The following is a 22,500-nucleotide window of genomic DNA, read 5'->3' as shown; positions in this document are numbered from 1 at the left end:
GGAGAGACAGGTCAGTGTAAGTACACAGGTCAGTATAAGTACACACACACACACACACACACGCACACTATGGATATGGGTCGGTATAAGTACACACACGTACACACAGGTACACACACATGCACACACATGAGCACACATGCGCAAACACACAAACACACAATGGAGACGGGTCAGTATAAGTACATACACACATACACACACACCCCACACACACACCATGGAGATGGGTCAGTATAAGTACAGATACACACACACACAAAAACACACACACGCACACACTGACCATGACCATGGAGACCATGACTACAGATACAGGTCAGTATACGTACACACACCATGGAGATGTGTCAGTATAAGTACAGTCACACACACGCACACAAAAACATACACACACACACTGACCATGACCATGGAGACCATGACTACAGATACAGGTCAGTATAAGTACACACAACATGGAGATGGGTCAGTATAAGTACAGACACACACACGCACACAAAAACACACACACGCACACACTGACCATGACCATGGAGACCATGACTACAGATACAGGTCAGTATAAGTACACACAACATGGAGATGGGTCAGTATAAGTACACACACTCACACACACACACACGCACACCATGGAAACGGGTCAGTATAAGTACACACAAACACACACACACCCTGGAGGCAGGTCTGTATAAGTACACACACACTCACGACCGTGGAGATGGGTTAGTATAGGCACAAACACAGAGTCCACGGAGACAGGCCAATATAGGTACACATACACATACACACACACGCCATGGAGACAGGTCAGTTCACACACACACACACACACACACACAGACACCATGGAGATCGGTCAGAATAGATACACACACTCACACTTACACACACAGACCATGGAGACAGGCCAGTATTGATACACACATACACTACACACGTACACACACATGCCATGGAGACAGGCCAGTATTGATACACACACACACCCACAGACCATGGAGACAGGTCAGTATAGGCGCACACACACACACACACACACAGACCATGGAGATAGGTCAGTATATGCGCACACACACAGACCCACACAAAGAGACCATGGAGACAGGTCAGTATACTGTAGGTACACACAGACACACACTCATGCACACACACACACACACACGAATGTGCACACTCTATAAGTATGTTTTTAGATCTGAGCAAATGTGTGCATTACCCATAATACACTGTGAAAGGTGTGTGGCTTTATCTCTATTCATGTCTTTCTGTCTATCTCCCTGTCTCTGGAGTGCATGCACCTTGTTTTGATATTAAACCCCTCCCCCTCCCCCACCCACACACACACACACACACACACACACACACCTGAGCCCAGAACTTTCCACCACCACTATGCTACTTCCCCTTAGTAACCAGCCGCCCCTCTCCATCCTAGAATATCCCAACACAACAAGGCACACCTGAATAACCTGCTCCAACACACACACACACAGAAAATACTGTCAAAATGCCCTCTCTCTCCTCACTCACTTTGCTTATGCACACACAGACACAGACACATACGCTCACACTCACACACATGCTCATGCTCACACAGACACACACTTACACACATGCTCACACACACACACACACACACACACACACACACACACACACACACACACACACACACACACACCTGTGAACAGAACCATTTCATTCACACACAGGGAGGACGGGTTGTACCATTCTGCCTGTCATGGAGAAGCGTGGTGCCATGAACTCAAGGCTCGCTGGAGCATGTGTCATCGCCATAATCTCCTCTTCAGATTCTCCTCTTTCTCTCTCTCTCTCTCTCTCTCTCTCTCACACTCTCTCACTCTCTCACTCTCTCTCACAATGTTTACAGTCAGTTATGGTCTCTCACCCGTACTCTGCCAAGTTCAAACACTTCTGTTCAAAGATTTTGGGGATCTTGCGGACTCTCTCTCTGTCTTTCTGTCGCTGTCTGTTTCTCCTTCCTGTCAACTGAGAGTGGTGTTCGATGGAGAAAGCGCGACCCCTCCCCCCTCCCTCGCTCCAAACGTATGTACTGGTTTCAAAAAAGTTTCCGAAAAACAAAAATCCCTTGCCCTCCGCTTATACTCCATTTGTCTTACTCACACACACGTACACACACACGTATATGCAAACACACATGAGAGGAAGTCGCATTTGTCTGGCTCTGAAATATACTCTTATGAACTTGCATACTCTGACAAATCAGAAGATCAAACTGAAATAAACACAATCCGAACAAACGGTGTGGTAGACAGATAGGATCAGTCACCACTCCGATCATACACAAACTCGTTACAGGTCCGGTTCTGAATGTATATTTTCTGACAATATGTCACCTCCTTAAATTTAAATTTAAAGCTAATGACTCTTCCGTAATCATAAAAGACTCTGATGCTTGTCATGAACGGATGTTCACTCGCAGCACACATACAGCACTGTCTGTCTTCCTTCTTCTTCTTCACCTGGACACTGTAATCATTTAAAATCACACCAGATGAGGATGGGGGTCCATTGTGAGTCTGGTTCCTCACCTCTGACCTACTAATTACATCTGAATCTGGATTTCTATAAAACTGCTTTGGGACGATGGTTAAAAGTGACACAGCAATAAAACTTAAATTGAATGTTTAATGTATACATTTCTGTCTGTATAATACAGTATAATATACAGCCAACACACTGGTCTAAGCTATTTTTGTGTATTTGTCTTGTATTGTTTTGTGCTGTCTGTTTGTTCTGTCTTTTGTCCCAGTCTGTTGCACTAGGATACACATGTCGTACTGTGTGTCTAGGACAACTTACTTTAAGTCCTTATCTCTGTGTTGTATTATGTAGCACCATCGTCCTGGACAAATGTTTCATTTCATCTTGTACAAGCATCAGTTACATATATGGTTGAAATGACAATAAAAGATATCTTTAGACAATTTCTAAAAAAAATAAAATAAAATAAAATAAAAAAAAAACCTCAGCGCTCTTCCATTTATAAAAAAACGTTATTTAATGCATACAAAAATAAATTACATACTAAAAAGAAAAAATAAATTCTACTTGTAGGTAACATATACTTCTAATAAATCTGGTTAAAAAAGTTTTCGTGCAAAATTTTTAAGCACTAAATCATATGCATTTTGCAGATATAATTCTAAAATAAATGTGTGTCAGGAATAAGGAGCATGACTTATTAAAATAAATCTAACTGAAATGAAGAATGATCTTAACACGGACTCTACGCTTGTCGTGGTGTTGGAGATAAACATCAACCTGCATTCACTTAACACAAAGTGAAGGCAGTGCAGCTCTGAGACGGTGAACATGGAGCTGTTAGTCACCACAGAATGAGGAAATCAACAGAGTCGAAAGAGCAACGAAGCTGTGAGAAAACCTTCATACAATCACATTGTTAAATGTTTATACGGGTTTTGTTCAACAATGTAAATGACCGTAATATTAGGAAACAGGATATATATAAAGGATGTTAGTGTATGAAGTTATTCACAAAGCTCAGATTCACAGTTTTTGTTTCAGGCTTTAAAAAAGATACAGAAATGTGTTTATCCGCCTCTGCAGATCGGAATATTTTTACTTTTGACACTTTGTCCTTCAGAAGATGGGAAGACTCACAAGAATTAGTTGCTGATATCACACACACACACACACACACACACACATACATACACACACACACACACACACACACACACACGGTTTTGTAGACCCAAGAATACACCCACAAACTGTAGCATCCAGAAATTAACAAAATTCTCCTGAACCTGCATACATAAAGACAAATCAACACTGACAAGAAGCGTGCACACACACACACACACACCACACACACACACACACACACACAAAAGCTCAGAAGTCTAGTGTTTGTTCTCAATTTCTCTTCGAGACGTTTTTGGTCTTCCTGTTCGGTTTTTGTGTCTCACACACGTCTGTTATCTCAGAGTTGAAATACCATCAAAAAATAAAAATAAAATCAACAATAAACACCTCATAACTTTAATAATAAATGGAGTTAAATGTTTTCTTTATTTCTTTTCATTCAGACTTAAAGTATATTCATGTCATGCTGTGTGATGGAATAGAATTTTTTGAATATCAGAGTATTATATAAACTATAAATCTCTGCTTGTGGGTCAAAAACATGATCATTAATCTCATTAATTCTGTTTTAATTCTGTTTTTAAACATCAGTCACTGTCAGTAAACATGTGCTTTAACAAAGATTCAGGGCAACTAATCATTTATAATATAGTTTAAACAATTAACTCAGTAGTTCATTTGTTTTCACTTAAATAACAGTCTGTAAAATGAAATCAACCCACGGATCACGGAGAATTTTTTTTCCCCATGTTTTTATGATGGTATCTCCAAACACTGTCAATTAAAATGATTTTATAAATTAAAAATAATACATTTTGATTTTATAGACTTCATTTATAAAAGGAAAAAGGCATCAAATCTAAATAATAATAAAAAACAAGCAACACTATTATTGCACAAAGGATGAAAGAATGGTGAAAAAATAGCTGAAGTTTTACTGTTAAAATGTTAACGTTGAAATTACATAGATAATTAAATAGAATTTTCTTATTATATTAAATATAACATCATATTTCTTTAAGGACTTTTAATGTCTGTTTTGATTTTTATAAATCTCTGGTAATGTTTTTTTACTCAGATACAAATTATATTTGTAAATTTATACTCGGATATACAAATTTATCTAAATGAATTAGAGCATGTCAGCAGGGTTGTGAACGTTTGAGAATGTTTCTAAAGAGAATTACTAAATGAGCCGTGGTTGTTTTAATATTTAAGTTTCAGTCAGAAAACAACATTAAATTAACATGGATACAAACGTGAGCACTGAAGCGTGTAAAGACCTGAGAACGTTATTTTATTGCACAATTGTTTTTTCTGTTTTTTTTTACAAACTCTAAGCTAACACGACTTAAACACACATCACCTAAACATGTTCAGTGTTTATTTAGTTTTAAATATTTGTCTGAAAATAATTGAGAGTAAACATAATGTTTAAATGACCAAAAGGAAAGTTAATTCCAAATTATTTGAGCAAAGTGGAAAAACTATAATTCTAAGTTATAGTTATAGAAAGTGAAAAAGCTCAGTTGTGGACACGTGATGATGTACACATGATGCTAAACTATATCACAATATTAGCCTCAAGGTTAATGAGTCTGACCAGCTTTTAAAAATACATTTCAAGAAAAACCAAGAAAATCAACACACATATATACACACACACACACACACTCCTGACTCAGTGTTTTGTCTGTTTTTTCAAAAATACACCTCGCTGATTCAAAAACTGAACCGCCAAACTAAATACACACTTCTATTCCACACACATACATCCGAAACATCAGCGAAGCTGACAAAAAAGTGTGTGTCAGAACGGATATCACCCTCCCACTGCTTTCTGAACACATCATCATCATAGACACATACACAAACACACACACAGCATTTAAATTTATCATATTAATGATAGGATAACTTTTTAATTATACAGTATTTTTTAAAAAAAACACTAATTCAAATGATATTTTCTGATTTAAGACATTTTTAAAGGTCAAACAGTGTGTGTGTGTACGTGTGTGTGTGAGAAAGATAATCCAGGGTGTAACTGCGGTGTGTGTTACTACATAAACGTAAACAATGTAATTACACAAAGTTTCCAGGGAAACAGGAAATTTCAGGTAAATGTGAGTACAATAAAGTATTCAGACACACACAAATAAACACACAGCGATAAACACCTTTACATTTTTGCACTAATTGACACACACTAATAAACACACAGATATAAACACTTTGATATTCATTCGCTAATAGACACACACTAACACATACACAGTAATAAACACACAGAGATACACTCTTTTATATTTTTGCACTAACTGACACACACACGGATATTAATGCATAGATACACACAAATACACACACAATAACACAAAAATATATACACAAATATTCATGCACTGATACAGACACACAGATACACACACTAATACACACACTAATGCATACACATACACACAAAAAAACACAGACAGATATTCACACTTTGATATTAATGCACTGGCACACACACTCTCTAATACACAGATATACACATTTTGCTATTTATGTACTGATACACACACACACGTGTATGTATATATATATATATATATATATATATACATATATATATATATATATATATATATATATATATATATATATATATATATATTTATACACACACACACACATATATATATATATACACACACACACATTATATACATACATACATATATAGATATATATGTGTGTGTGTATATATATATATATATATATATATATATATATATATATATATATATATATATATACAACCACACACGTACAACCACACACATGTACAGCTACACACGTACAATCACACATACAAAAAGTTACACATGAACAACCACACACGTACAGCTACACACATACAATCACACATACAAAGTTACACATGAACAACCACACGCATCAACAACCACACACGTACAACCACACGCATCAACAACCTCACGCATACAAACGACACACATGTACAACCACACACATGTACAGTTACACACATGAACAACCACACACATGAACAAACACACACGTACAGCTACACACATACAATCACACATACAAAGTTACACATGAACAACCACACGCATTAACAACCACACACGTACAACCACACGCATGAACAACCACGCGCATTAACAACCACACACATGTACAACCACACGCATGAACAACCACACGCATACAAACGACACACATGTACAACCAAACAAATGTACAACCACCCACATAAACAGCTACACACATGTACAATCACACATACATAAAGTTATACATGAACAACCATACATATGTACAACCACACGCATGTACAGTTACACACATGAACAACCACACACATGTACAACCGCATGCGTGTACAACCATACACATGTACAGCTACAAACGTACAATCACACATACATAAAATTACACATGAACAACAACATGCATGTACAGTTACACACATGTACAACTATACACATGAACAACCACACACATGAACAACCACACATGAACAACCACACATGAACAACCACACACATGAACAACCACACACATGTACAGATTCACGAATGTACAAACACACATGTACAACCACACACATGTGCAGTTACATGCATGTACAACCACACACGTGCAACCACACACATGTACAGCTACACACGTACAATCACACAGACAGAAATTTACACATGAACAACCACACGCATGAACAACCACACACATGTACAACCACACACGAACAACCACACACGAACAACCACACACGAACAGTTACTCACATGTACAACCACACGAATGTACAACCACACACATGTACAACCACACACGTACAGATTCACGCATGTACAACCACACACGTACAACCACACGAATGTACAACCACACACGTACAGATTAATGCAAGTACAACCACATGAATGTACAACCACACACATATGCAGTTACACCCATGTACAACCACACGCATGTACAACCACACACATGTACAGTTACACACATGTACAGTTACGCATGTACACATACACACGTGTATAGTTACAGTTACTTTGTATCTATGTATGTTGCCAGGGACGTGTCCCTTAGTGTCGCTTACTCATACACACACATCCAGTCCAACACACATACATACAACACACACACACACACACACACACACACACACACACACACACACACACACACACACACACACACACACACACACAAACAGTGTGTAAATGGTTAGGGACCAGTCACTTAAGCCTAGTGTCACTAAAACAGACTGCTAAAATGCAGACAGGTACATGTCCCCCAGCATCACTTACTCACGTACACTAACACACACTCTTACTTACACATACACTCATGCACACTGCGCATTCCGCTTTCCCGGTAGGTTGATGAATGGAAACTTAGTGTTCAGACTGCACCTGTCTCATTGCACCTGTCTCATTGGCAGTCTGCTGCTCACACTTCACATACATACACCATGGAGAAAGTGTGTGTGTGTGTGTGTGTGTGTGTGTGTGTGTGTGTTTGTTCTCTTGCTAACTACGTACACACAAGTTACACACAAAATGCCATGCATTGAAAAATCCCTCCACAACAGGTATCTCTTTCTTTATCTGTCTCTCTCTCTCACACAGCATATGACATGTTTCAATTTCAGTTATTGGAAATTCTGCGTCATCTGACTCTCCCTCTCCCTCTCTTTCTCTTTTTCTCTTTCACTCTCACACACACACACACACACACACACACACACACACACACACACACACACACACACACACACACATTAGCTCTTTACTTCTATGGTCTCACACACACAATGTGATACACACACACAGATATGTGACAAAGGTCAATCTAATAGAGACAGCCAGAGTGAGTGACACAGTGTCTAAGACCTTGATATGTTCTTGTGCAGGTTCATGACATACAGGGATCTTCAACATAGTCATAAAGTCACAGCAATGTAGTATTTGCTATACATTTCCTGTATTTGCTTAGACCCTGTCAGGTCAGTTCTTGGAATGCACTTGCTGATTGCCTACTCAATCTAGAGACTGTTACGTATGATCGAGAACCATTCTGGTTTTCCAGTGTTCAAACTGAGGGAGAGAGGGGAGGTGGGGGGTGGGGGGCAAGAGGCAGAACACAGATGATTACTTATGCTTTTGTATTGTGATGATTAAGGAGGTGTACATTCTGTGCTACACTAGCATAACTAAAAGGGAGAGCCAGACGGTAACAGACACATCCCAGATTACCGTAAAGCAGCCATAAATTTATGTCACCCAAATATTTGAACCAGGTGATTTACCCTGCTGTAAGTATGACTCCTTCTCCTCCCCGGACCTGCCTGATCAATTGTTATGGACAAAACTTTTGCTTTTCACTCATCTGAAAGTCACTTGATGCTGATGAAGATGCTCCTGCTTCGATAACCAAAAGTTCACCATAAGATTATTGTGAATAATAAGACACAGACACCTGAAAATGTTAGTAGATCTTCTTCTGGATAGACTTAAGACTGCAGTTGCTATGGTTATGTTTAAGTCTCCAGCACTGAACCCTAGATAACCTCACATTTGGTTCCTCTCAAAGTTTTTGTCACCTCAGGAAGGATTCCTTGCCAACATTGTCTCCGGGTTGCTCGTTAGCGATATATTTGTTATATAAGTCTGAATTAAAATGTTCTGGATTACTATAAATCTACTTCATGAAAATGTCCAGTGATAAAAGTGATATGCAAATAAATGTAATTGAAGTTCTTATGCACATGAGGTAATGCTAATCAGCAGCCTAATACAATACATACAGTGAAGGACTATGATTGCAATTTATGCTATGGGGCAATTCTCAGCAGCAGGGAGAGGGACAGGGTTAGGTTCAGGGTTATGGACAGGGTGAGGGACAGGAACAGGGAGAGGGACAGGGTTACGTTTAGAGGGACGGCAAGAGGGACAGGAATAGGGAAAGGGAAAGGGAGAGGGACAGGAACAGAGATGGGGACAAGGACAGGTAGAAGAGAATCTGGAAGAAACTCCAGATGGCACACCACCACAGACAACGCTGCAGAGGCTTTAGAATGGGTCTCAGGATGTCCTTCATTGGATAAACCAAGGTCTTGAACTCCATAACCTCTGTAGCTGCCCATTGGTATCCATAAAAGAGACACAGAGAGTTTCCGACGGGTGCTTCTTTCTTTATTTCGCTCGCGAAGCGCGCCATTAAACTGTAGTTTGCGTAGCACCGTGAAACTACACAAAGAAACAACATAACAAATAAATACGACTCATATACAAAAAAAATACAATAAATAAAGTTCACGTTTGCAGAGAAACATATAAAATATAAATGATAAAGTGGATGAAGATAATATGAAATGATTAATTAACAAAAAGAGCTCAATGATTAACATGTACATGCTAACAGGCTCATAGGACTTTGAAATAAACTATAACACGTAACATATGTCGACATCACATACCTCGCTCCGCTTTACCAAAGGGAACTAAGATGAAATTAAGCAAAATTTAGTCTCTGCTCACTGGAAAACACATATATGCACATGGATTGTACATGAACATAAATCTTCGCTCCTCCCTCTCCGCTGATCCAATTACCCTTTGCGTTATTCTCCCTACTGCGTAACCTAACAAAAAACACGTTGAAACATGTAATTTCCTCAAGAAAAATTTAAAGTGACACAACCATATACGGTCATTTACACTCCCACCAATCATGGAATGATGAATCAACAGAACAAACTGAAAATGAATCAGAACATGATTCTGGACCTTTACATGACCTCTATTCAGTTTCATGAATGTATGTAATGACTAGAAAGCATTTTAGAAATAATTACTTGGTCTGATGTGAGGTTATCACCTAAACCATTAACAGTCACTCTTCTTCAAGAAGCACCACCAATTTCTGGATGGGCCTTTCAATGATTGTGGGCTTGGATGGTTGATCACGTTTTCTTGCTCCTACTTGTACCTTCACTCGCCTAACAAATCCATCACTCTCCTTGACAGTTTCAATCACTCTGCCTAACTGCCACTGACTTCTTGGGAGCATGTCTTCTTTGATGATTACAACATCATTTATTCTGAGGTTTCGGCGAGGAGTATGCCACTTTTGGCGCGTTGAAATGTTAAGAAGATACTCCTTCTTCCAACGACTCCAAAACTGCTCGACCAAGTATTGGACTCTACGCCATCGTTTCGTAGCGTACATGTCTTCTTTGACAAATTTTCCTGGAGGTGGAAGTGCAACATCAGACTTCATCAATATTAAATGGTTTGGGGTCAAAGGTTCAAGTGAATTTGGATCATTAATGCTATCCACCGTTAGTGGACGACTGTTAACTATGGCCATTGCTTCATAGAACAGTGTTTTGAGTGAAGCATCGTCAAGCCTACCTGGGCACTGAGCAAGTGTGGCATTGAGTACATTTCGCACTGTACGAATTTGACGCTCCCAGATGCCTCCAGCGTGAGATGCAGAGGGCGCATTAAATACAAACTCACATTGTTTATCAGAGAGAAACACTTCCAGAGCTTTGGGGTCAAATTGTTTCATTGATTCTTTGAGCTCATTTCTGGCTCCCACAAAGTTGGTACCATGGTCACACTGAAGTTTGCGTACTGCTCCTCTAAGACTGATAAAGCACCTCAAGGCATTAATAAAGGCATCTGTGGACAAATCTTCAATCATCTCAATATGAACTGCGCAAGATGATAGACAAGTAAATATTAGGCCGTATCTCTTGTATTCCTTGCGAGTTCTCTTTATGACAAATGGCCCAAAACGATCCATGCCGCAGAATGTGAAGGGAGCAGATACTTCAACACGTTCTTTGGGAAGTTCTGCCATTCGCTGTTCTTCTGTTGGTCGTCTAAGTTTTCGGCATTGCACACACTTGTGTATCAGCTTAGCAACTGACTTACTGCCTCCAATGATCCAAAATCCATTCATTCTAAGCTCCATTTGAGTTTGGTTTCGACCCTGATGACAAACTTTGGTGTGGTAATGTGACAGAATTAGATTGGTGATGTAACTATCCTTTGGGAGAACCACCGGATGTTTTAGTTCTGGACTGAGTGATGACCTTGTGAGTTCTGGACTGAGTGATGGCCTACGCGAAGAAGACCTTTGTCGAAAATAGGATCTAGGTGGTATAATGCACTAGAACTTGGAAGAAAGTTCCCCTTCTCAATCATTCTTGTTTCTTTGGAGAATGCTTCCTGCTGCACAAGCTTAATCACTGCTTCAGCAGCCTTCTGACGCTCCTCGACAGTCACATGATCGCTGGGGAATTTCTGTTTTGATCCCAGCCTTTTTTATCCTTGCAACAACCTTTAGAAGCATTGACCAAGAAGAAAATCGGCTGAAACGACTAAGAATGTCCGTACTGTTGCTGATTGTGGTCACAAATGTTTGGACTGATTTAACTTCAGGGTTACCAACAAGCAGGTTGGCAGATGTGTACGGTATTGGACTTACTTCTTGTTCCCACAGAAATTTGGGTCCTGATAACCAATTCGATGAAGAGATGTCAGAGGCGTGGAGCCCTCTAGAGGCGTGATCAGCTGGGTTTTCTGTTGTATTAACATAATGCCAGTAACTCAGATCCGTAATGTCTCTTATGAGCTGCACACGGTTAGCAACAAATACATGAAACCTTCGTGCTTCATTATTAATGTATGCCAGAACAACCTGTGAATCTGTCCAGAAGAACTCTTGGTCAATCTTCATGTCAAGCTCTGTTTTCAGCATGACACTCATTCTTGCAGACACGACAGCTGCTGCAAGTTCCAATCTCGGTATACTTGTGATTTTTGTAGGTGCAACTCTGGACTTTGCCATCACCAAACTGCAATGCACTTCATTCTTGTCATTTTTGAAACGGAGATAAGAGCAAACTCCATATCCGGCATTACTTGCATCGGAGAAATGGTGCAGTTCCGATCTGATGATTTTATTGAAAGCAGTTGGGTGATAACATCATGGTATGGCAACTTCCTTAAGCTTTTGAAGACCATTTGTCCAATCCTCCCACCGTGAACATAATTCATCTGGAAGCTGATCATCCCATCCTATGCCTCTTCTACACAATTCTTGCAGGATACACTTTCCCCGCAGAATAAATGGTGAAACAAACCCTAGTGGATCGTACAGGGAAGCAATGACAGATAAGATACCACGGCGAGTTGACGGCTGATCTTTAAAGTTGATGTTGAATCTGAAAGTGTCATCCTTTGTTGACCACTGAATTCCAAGTACACGTCCTGTTGGTGTCGCTTCAAGGTTTAAGTCAAGGGGCTTAGATGTGATATCCCTTTCTGATGGGTCTATGCAGCAGAGAACATCTTCCTCATTTGAGTTGAATTTATGAAGCCGTAAGCCTCCACGTTTACACAATATTTGAGCATCAACGATCAGTTCTTTGGCTTCATTGACAGAACGAACACTGGTCAAACCATCGTCCACATAGAAGTTCTTTTCAACAAACACTGAGGCTGATGGGTGTTTGGCTTTGTGCTGCTGTGCCAGGTACTTTAAACCGAAATTTGCGCACCCAGGAGATGATGTAGCGCCGAAGAGATGGACTGCCATACGATAGTCTTGAGGCTCTTTCTCTAAGTCTCCTCCCTCCCACCATAGAAACCTTAGAAAATTGCGTTCGTCTGGAGGGACAAGAAACTGATGAAACATCCTTTCTATGTCACAAGTGACTGCCACTAGTTCCTTTCTGAAGCGACATAGTACTCCCACTAAAGAGTTAATTAGGTCAGGTCCAGTCAGAAGAGTGTCATTTAGAGATATACCACGAAACTTAGCTGAACAATCAAACACAACCCTCAGCTTATCTGGTTTCTGAGGGTGGTACACCCCATGGTGTGGAATGTACCATACAGTCTCTCCTTCAGGTATCTCTGGGGCTAGTTCAGCATCACCTTTGTTAATGATCTCTTCCATAAAGGCCTTGTAATGATCAGAGTATTGCTTGTTAGACTTGAGCCTTCTCTTCAAATGCTGCAAACGGGCCTCTGCTAGCCGCTTGTTATTTGGCAGTGAGGGTTGGCCATTACACTTGAAAGGGAGAGGAAGTTCATAATGTCTATTATCCTTCTGTTTGATATTGGCACTAAGATGCTGTATGAAACGAACATCCTCTTGGGACACAGTTTTATCCTCATAACCTTTCTCGTTGAAATCAGACTCTAGGATCTTCAAAACATCGTTGGGTAATGGGACTGGTATTTCTTTCACCGCAACTCTATGAACAAATCTCTGATTTCCCTGTCTGTCTAGGTGTGGATTAGAAAGGCCTATGATACTCCAGCCAAGTTCAGTTCTTTGTGCAAATGGTTCATTTTCACCACCTATTATGACTTCGAGGGGGGCTAGAGCTGATGAGCAGTCATATCCAATTAAAAGTCCAACTTCACAGTTCTGAAGAGGTGGCAATTGATTGGCCAGATGTCTGAGGTGAGGCCATTGCAGTGCTGTCTTTTTGGTTGGGATATAAGACTTGTCAACAGGAATGAAGTCTCTAGTATATGCTTGGTGTAGTTGAATGGAGTTTGTTGCTTGAAGCCCTCGAATTTGCAGCCCACGAACCCTTTTACTTGCAGTGATGGTGTCAACAGCTGTCATAGTGCTGAGTCTAAGTTGCACTGGTTGAGTGATTGCATTTAAGTCGTCAAGAAGTTCTTCCAAAATGAATGATGAATCACTCTGCGTGTCCAGTAGAGCATAAGTAAGGACTTCTCTTTGTGGTTCTTCCACTGTAGAAATGAGGACTGGCACGATACTGGAAGTAGCACAAGAACTTTGTGTGAGTACATGGGCCATGACTTTGTGAACTTCCTGACTTGCTTGAACTTCTGTGGAAGTTTTCCTTGATGCTTTCAAAGGCACTTTGTCTCTTTCTTCATGCAAGCAGGTAGGGTGATTTCGGCCACATGTTCCACATTTATGTCGTTTTTTGCAATCTTTAACAATATGCCCTTTCCTGAGACACCTGAAGCAGAGGTGATTTACTTGAACGAAAGTTTTCTTGTCTTCAATGGTTCTTTCTGCAAATGTAGGACATTGAGCAATGTTGTGTTTTTCATCTTTACAGATGAAGCAAGTCACCTTTGGCTTAAAGCTGGATGTTTCAAGCCTTTTAGAGCTGAAGTCTTTCACATCAGCCTTTGTACTGAGAGCCTTAGCTCGCTTGGGAAACCTTTCATCTAAATTTTTCAGATTCATGAAGACTGGGGAAGTAATGGGGTTGCATGCTATTCTGGTTTCCTTTTGCATGAACTCTGTAAAGTGTTTGAAACTTGGATAGTCACATGACGCATCAAGCTTTTCCACCACAATTCGATTCCACTTGCGTATAATCCATTCGGGAAGTTTCTTTAGCAGCTTGTGGTTTTCTTCACAGTCATTTAGAATGGCTAGTCCTTTAACGTGAGGAATTGCCTCAACACATCCTTGAAGGAAGTCTGTGAAGTCTCGTAGAGCGAGAGGGTCATTTCCCCCAATTTTGGGCCATCTCATCAACTTGTCTCGAAAAGCCCTTTGCAGTATGAATGGATTCCCATATCTATCTTGCAAGACCTTCCAGGCACCTTGGTATGCGTCCTCAGAATTTCTGTAAAAATATCCCTCCACCGCTTTGCGAGCTTCTCCAACAAGGTAGTTCTTAAGATAGAACATCTTTTCACCAGGTGGGAGGGGCTTTCGATCAATAAGGGCCATGAAGGACATTTTCCAATCTATGAATTTCAAGGGGTCACCAGCAAAGATGGTGGGTTCAGGAACAGGCAGTCGATGTGTGCTTAGTGAATCTGCTATCGCTTGAGCAAGAGCAACATTATCTTGGGATGTCTGGGCTTTATGCTCTTCACAGACTGCTTGCTGGGGTAAGAACAATTCAGCTTCCGGGTTTAGTCGAAATGTGGGTTCTGTCCTGTGACAGCCAATGTGAGTGCTAGTGTCTAGTTCTTCATTATTGCCTTGAATGATGCCTTCGAGATCGTTATACACCTTGACACGAGCTGCTGCTACCTTTACGTCTTTGTCTACTTGCAACTGATGTAACTGTTTTCTTTCCTCTTCTAGCTTTAGCTGCATTTCGATCTCCCTTTGTTTTATTTCTGCAAGCATTTTTGTTTCACAAAGCTTCCAATCACTCTCCATCTTATCAAGCTTCAATTGTTGATCATGGATTTCTTGCATAGCTTTAGCTTGTTCTCGTTTTGCTGCAAGTTCTGCCTCTGCGTCAGCTCGTTTACTTGAGATCGTGGAAGAAGTCTTTGATTGATTACAGGATCCATGTGATGACTCTGAAGTGACTGTGTTTGTTACTGTAAATCCAAAGACAGATCCATACTCATCTTTATTTAGCAATTGTCTCACTCTTTCCTTCACAAGCACTTCGTTATAATCTTCATCTATTGTATCCAGCCGTTTACTCACAAGATCACTGATCTCAGTGGTCAGTGCAGCACAAGCATCCATACGATTGACAATGTCTGGAGATGTAGCATTGTTACGCAGTATTGGTTCATAGTGCTGATAGACTGAGTTTTGCCTGCTTTGAATGTCTTGCAGTATTCTTTCAAGATTCTCACGTGAACAGAACATTTTCAGTCTAGATCTAGTCTCTTTTGCAGTCTCCTTCCAAAAGTTATAAGCCTTATAGAAAGCTTTCTCTTGCTTCTTGGCTTCCTGTTCACGCATCTCTAGACCTTTCTCTGTCAAGCTTCTTTCACGTGAACTTGATCTGAACTGCTGCGCAGGTGGGTTGCTTATTTCTACTGCTGGGAGTGACATCTCACTTATTTGTTCGACAATTCGTACAACAGTATCTTCCACGGCCTCCTCTGCATTCACAGCTTCCATTATCGGGGAGAAAACAGTTCAGGTAACTGAATGCAATATGATCTTAAACTCTCTTATAACTCAAATTCTCACTGCATCTGCGACATAGAAACGACAATTACCGCCACCTGCCGTCCTTTGCTCTTTAAGGCTCTCGAAGAATGGCCGAGCTTTAGAGTTGCAATCTCATGAAGACGACGACAGCAGCGATGTAACGGATACGTGGTTCCTTTAAGCGTCGAGTTTCACTGTAGCTGCCCATTGGTATCCATAAAAGAGACACAGAGAGTTTCCGACGGGTGCTTCTTTCTTTATTTCGCTCGCGAAGCGCGCCATTAAACTGTAGTTTGCGTAGCACCGTGAAACTACACAAAGAAACAACATAACAAATAAATACGACTCATATACAAAAAAAATACAATAAATAAAGTTCACGTTTGCAGAGAAACATATAAAATATAAATGATAAAGTGGATGAAGATAATATGAAATGATTAATTAACAAAAAGAGCTCAATGATTAACATGTACATGCTAACAGGCTCATAGGACTTTGAAATAAACTATAACACGTAACATATGTCGACATCACATACCTCGCTCCGCTTTACCAAAGGGAACTAAGATGAAATTAAGCAAAATTTAGTCTCTGCTCACTGGAAAACACATATATGCACATGGATTGTACATGAACATAAATCTTCGCTCCTCCCTCTCCGCTGATCCAATTACCCTTTGCGTTATTCTCCCTACTGCGTAACCTAACAAAAAACACGTTGAAACATGTAATTTCCTCAAGAAAAATTTAAAGTGACACAACCATATACGGTCATTTACAACCTCTCTCTCCAGAGGCCTGAACATGGTAGTTCACAAGCTTTCCCCATCCAATCTGTCTGAATTTAAGAGGATCAGCCAAGGAGAAGGAAAGAATTTACCTAAATCCAGGTGTGAAAGCTTGTAGAGTCTTCTTCAAACATGGAAGCTGAAATTACTGCCAAAGGAGCTTAGTACTGAATAAGAATCTTAAAATTTATCTAAATGTGAGATTTAGCATTAGCAAAAATCCATCAAAATGTTTATGTTTCATTATTATTGTGTGGAACTTGATAGGTAAATACATATTCTGTACTTTTCTGGTCTTTAGTTGAGATTATAAAATCCATTCGATTTATTCAGTGATGTTTCTGTGTCTAGATGTCACTTCCGGAGTTTTCTCAGATCTTTCACTCCGTTACATGTGCAAGGCATTACGTGTAAGACAAAAGCAGCTCGCATGGCAAAAATAAAGAGTAAAAGTGTGAAAACAGAGAAGTGATGTGGAAAGAGTTGGTTTACAGACACAGCAAGAGAGAGAGAGAGAGAGAGAGAGAGAGAGACAGAGACAGAGACAGAGACAGAGAGATTGAAATCTCAGGTCTGAGATTTGAGGAAAAATCCTAAAAACAGAACGGTGCTTCTCTTCTCTTATTCTAAAAACAGACGAGTTCTTCGAAAACACACAGAGGTGGGATGAGTGGGAGAAACACAGAATGATAGAGAGATATATATAGAAAGATATATATATATATACATATATATACAAAGAGAGAGAGGGAGAGAGAGAGAGAGACAGAGACAAAGAGAGAGAGAGAGACAGGAAAGCGTGGTTAGAGGGGATGAAAAAGGGGGGAAGAAACTGCAGACAAAGAACTGGGGTGAGAGTGGGAGAGAGACAGGAAGCTGCAGCATGTGTGCACAGGTGTGTGTGTGTGTGTGTGTGTGTGTGTGTGTGTGTGTGTGTGTGTGTGTGAGTGTGTTTAATACAAACAAAAATCTTACAGAGATTTAAATCAATCATTCCTAAATCAAAAAGCACACGGTCCCAAACTCTGAACGTTAACAAGATTAAATATTCCTGATCCTAAAAAACGTCTGAGATTCGAGGCAGAGTTCACACGTTACAGATAATGAAGAATACTTCTGTTATAATAAATTAAACACTGTAGAATGGTGGTGGTGGTGGTGTGGTGTGGTGTGTGTGTGTGTGTGTGTGTGTGTGTGTGTGTGTCTAAAAGCAGCCATATAAAGGGAACACAAACATGTAGTCGTATCTCGTACTGACGCCATTTTACAGCAACACAGATCCCTAACTTCAGAATAATATCTGTTCTGTAATAAATAACTCATTTTCTGTAACAGAACACAGTTTATATCAATTCTAAACATTACATAAAATATATTAAGTTTTGACACACAGTTTTTATGTAATTAGAATTTGATGGTGTTCATATATCACAACACTGCATTTGCTTTGTGTATAAACTAAATAAAAAAAGTCATCATGTAAACATACTGAAAGTCATCATGTAAACATACTGAAATTCTTTAAACGCAAAGTGAATTATAACATCTACATATATTTTGCATGTGGACCTATTTTATTTACATACACAGTGAGAAAACATGATTTAATTAAAAGAACATTTTCATAAAGCACCAAATTTTAGTGCCATTTTTCTGTGATTTTTCCAGGATGTGGGACAATATGGTGCAGAATTCAGTAGAGTGTGTGCACACGGACTGCACCACTGAATCACACAATCGTATGTCACAACATGTGTGCCAGTAAAGACTGTGTGTAGGAGTTTGTGTGTCTCTCTGTGTGTGTGTGTGTAGGTGTTTGTGAGTGTGTGGTTTTAGCATTTCATCTTCAGTATCTGCTCAGCACTTTCGCCTCTGTGGGAACTTGAGAAGAAAATGTAGGACTTTTCTTTCTCTCTCTTTCTCTTTGTGTGTGTGTGTGTGTGTGTGTGTGTACAGGGTGCTATTACCCTATAAGGGAGGGTCTCAGAGTTTTTGCAAGATGTTGCAAACCAACTGATCCCCATCAATTTCCTGTTTCTCCCTTTTTCCTTTTGTATCTCTCTCTGTCTTAGAAAAATAACACTTATGAAGGGATGGAACTAAAGTCATACAAAATAAATAAGAGAGAACTATATCAGTTTGGGTTTAATCTCAGAGTTTATTCACAACTGGCTCTGCTCCACCTTTTTCAGATTACCAGTACAGCAGTTATGTTCAGACCTACATAGGAATAACATTGATGAAATGTATCAGTCAGGATTTAGGCCTCATCGTAGCACAGAGACAGCACTGGTTAAAGTGGTAAATGACCTGTTACTGGTCTCTGACCAGGGTTGTGTCTCTTTGCTCTTATTACTTGACTTTACTGCAGCTTTTGACACCATTAATCATGTTATTTTACTTGATAGACTACAACATGTTGTTGGTGTTAAAGGGACAGTCCTTTTCTAGCTCTGGTCTTATTTAACTGATCGCTATCAGTTTATAGATCTAAATGGGGACTTCTTTAAACATACTTAAGTAATGTTCTGTGTTCCGCAATGTTCTGTTTTAGGTCCATTGCTTTTCTCATATAAGCTACCGCTTGGTGCAATTATTCATAAACATGGTATTAGCTTCTACTGTTATGCTTATGACACACAGCTATATGTTTCAGCTAAGTCAGATGTGAGACACCAGTTCAATAAGACTGAAGAATGTGTGAAGGACATTATACAGTGGATGCTTACTAACGTCCTCCTGACAGACAGAAGTTCTTGTATTAGAACTTATGCAGCCAGAAGTAAGTTTTCTGATTCCAGAGTAACTCTGGATGGTCTTTTTGTGTGCAGCTTTAAATCATGTAGAAAAACTAGTCTATGACTTTAGAAGTTATTCCAGAACACAGCAACACAGTAATAACTACCACATCACTGTTACCTGATACACACTACGTTCTTAAATCTATTTCAGATTGATAATAAAAAAATAACTCATAAATCATGACTTTATTCCTACAGTGACTGGCAGTTTTCTAACAGTCTTCAAATAATTTAATTCAATTCAATTTATTTGTATCACACATTGTCTTAAAGAAGCTTTACAGAAGTATAAAAACATAACTTGGAAGATTTGGAAGATGCTGATGTTTTTTTTTTTTGTAATTATTCTTTGTACAGATTAAATATTTTTAATTTGTTATTAAAAATTCCTTTCTAAGGCAGTGCATCATATTTTTCAGAAAGAGCACACTGGTCACAGTGATCTTTCATGGAGAACCTGAGTAAACGTTTCATAAAAGAACAGTGGATTGTACTCATGAAGAGCCTAAAGTGAATGTGGACCACATGCACCACATAATAACTGTTATAAAGCTCTTCAGTACCTTTCAAACTACATCAGCCCCTACCATGCACCTCTCCAAGGTCCCTCGGAAAGAGGACACAGAAGTTTTGAATTAAAATGAATTATCTAAATTCCCCAGGACAGAGACTGTGTGTTTATTATTGGGTTAATAACTGTGTTATTGTGCTTACTATATACTCTATTCTCTGTGTTCTTCCTCTCTCTACACACTACACCTGATGTCTGTTGAGATGCTGGTGATGCTGACTCTGTTCTCTGGTCATGCCTGATCCATCTCTAGGGTTGGGAACCGAGAACCGGTTCTTATTCAGAACCGCTTCTGTATTTTAACAGGAACCGGAACCGCGCGAAATTTTTTAGTTTCGGTTCCAAACGCGGTTCCGATGAGATGACGGGCAAAACGCTGTGAGCGGTCACTTTAAATAGCCATGTCTTACCTCATGAATATTCATTGTTTTACAGTCACGCAACCAAATTAACGCAGCTTACCACAGAAATCAGTCACTCGCGTTGCTGTGCTGCTTTGCTTTGTGTTAAACATGTCTAAAAAAAGTATAAAGTGTGGATTAATTTCCAAAGCTACGACAAGGAAGCAAATCTACCCCATCATAAAAAAAAACAAACAAAAAAAAAAAACATATTTTCCAAAAATAAATGTTGTAGTACAACACTCAGGACATCAGTGATGTGTGATCTGAGTTTGGTGACAGTACAGTGTATTACAGTAAAGCTGTTGACTGTTTTTTGTATTCGCTTTTCGGGTTTTGCACTTTGCTGACGGTCCCTTGGAATCTGTCTCTTAGGTGTTCACACATAAAGACTTATGTATTTTGTCCAACGCAGAGGAAAGCTGATATTGAGGAAACTTGGGTTGTAGCTGCCTCTCTACATTACTATAAAAAAGAGGCGTTATTTGTGTAATAAGAGTGTTTAGGTCAGGAGCTATTGACTTGGGAAATTCAAATCTGAATATGGAGCCAACTTTACTTAAGTCCCTCTGAGAGGGTTTTCTCCATAGCTGGAGATACAATAAGCCAGGAAAGGTCTCGTCTTCTCCCAGAGACAGCAGACATGTTAATTTTTCTTCAGAAAAATTGCTAACTGTTTTGCTAAGTTGTAATTCTGAATGTAATGTAATTCTTGCTAAGTTGTAATTCTTAAATTTGATGTTGGATTTATTTAAATTGATATGAATTGAAATGCTCTGTTTAAAATATTTAAAGAGTGATTAATAAACACAAATGGAATTGTTTAAGTATTGTGCATTATTTTTCACATTTCTTTTATTATGGAATCGGAATCAGAACCGGGAATCGTAAGGCAGAACTGGAACTGGAATCGGAACCGGAAAATTCCTTTTGATACCCAACCCTATCCATCTCAATCCTCTACTTCTGCTTGGAGTCTCGCTCACCTGAGAATCAGACATTGCTGCTGAGGATGGTACCACATGGACACTGTAAAGATGGCTGTGGTTGGGCTCTAAACTAACAATTGCTAAAAACTGATTACACTCCAGTCCTGATCATTATACATCATTATAAATCCCTCTGGTGTTTATAACGATTTATAAATCCCACTCTCTGGTGTTTATAACGATTTATAAATCCCACTCTCTGGTGTTTATAACGATTTATAAATCCCACTCTCTGGTGTTTATAACGATTCATAAATCCCACTCTCTGGTGTTTATAACGATTCATAAATCCCACTCTCTGGTGTTTATAACGATTCATAAATCCCACTCTCTGGTGTT

The 22,500-nt window shown here is 39.4% G+C and overlaps 1 protein-coding gene across 3 annotated transcripts in view; it reads right to left on the bottom strand.

Annotated features, from left to right (window-relative positions):
• zbtb7b (zinc finger and BTB domain containing 7B) overlaps nt 1–22,500 on the bottom strand; it is a 33,252-nt gene that overhangs the window by 7,499 nt on the left and 3,253 nt on the right. Inside the window, exon 1 of one of the 3 annotated variants that reach the window (XM_060870984.1) lies at nt 1,913–2,045. The exons of the other annotated variants lie outside the window; for them this stretch is intronic. The gene's annotated coding sequence lies outside the window, so the exon portion shown is untranslated. Of the gene's footprint in view, nt 1–1,912; nt 2,046–22,500 lie in introns of those variants that run through there. 3 annotated transcript variants of the gene reach the window in all.

This window comes from Tachysurus vachellii, chromosome 5 (assembly GCF_030014155.1).
Source record: "Tachysurus vachellii isolate PV-2020 chromosome 5, HZAU_Pvac_v1, whole genome shotgun sequence".
Taxonomy (NCBI): domain Eukaryota; kingdom Metazoa; phylum Chordata; class Actinopteri; order Siluriformes; family Bagridae; genus Tachysurus; species Tachysurus vachellii.
Note: the sequence above shows the minus strand (reverse complement) of the source record. Positions and strands in the feature narration are given on the sequence as shown.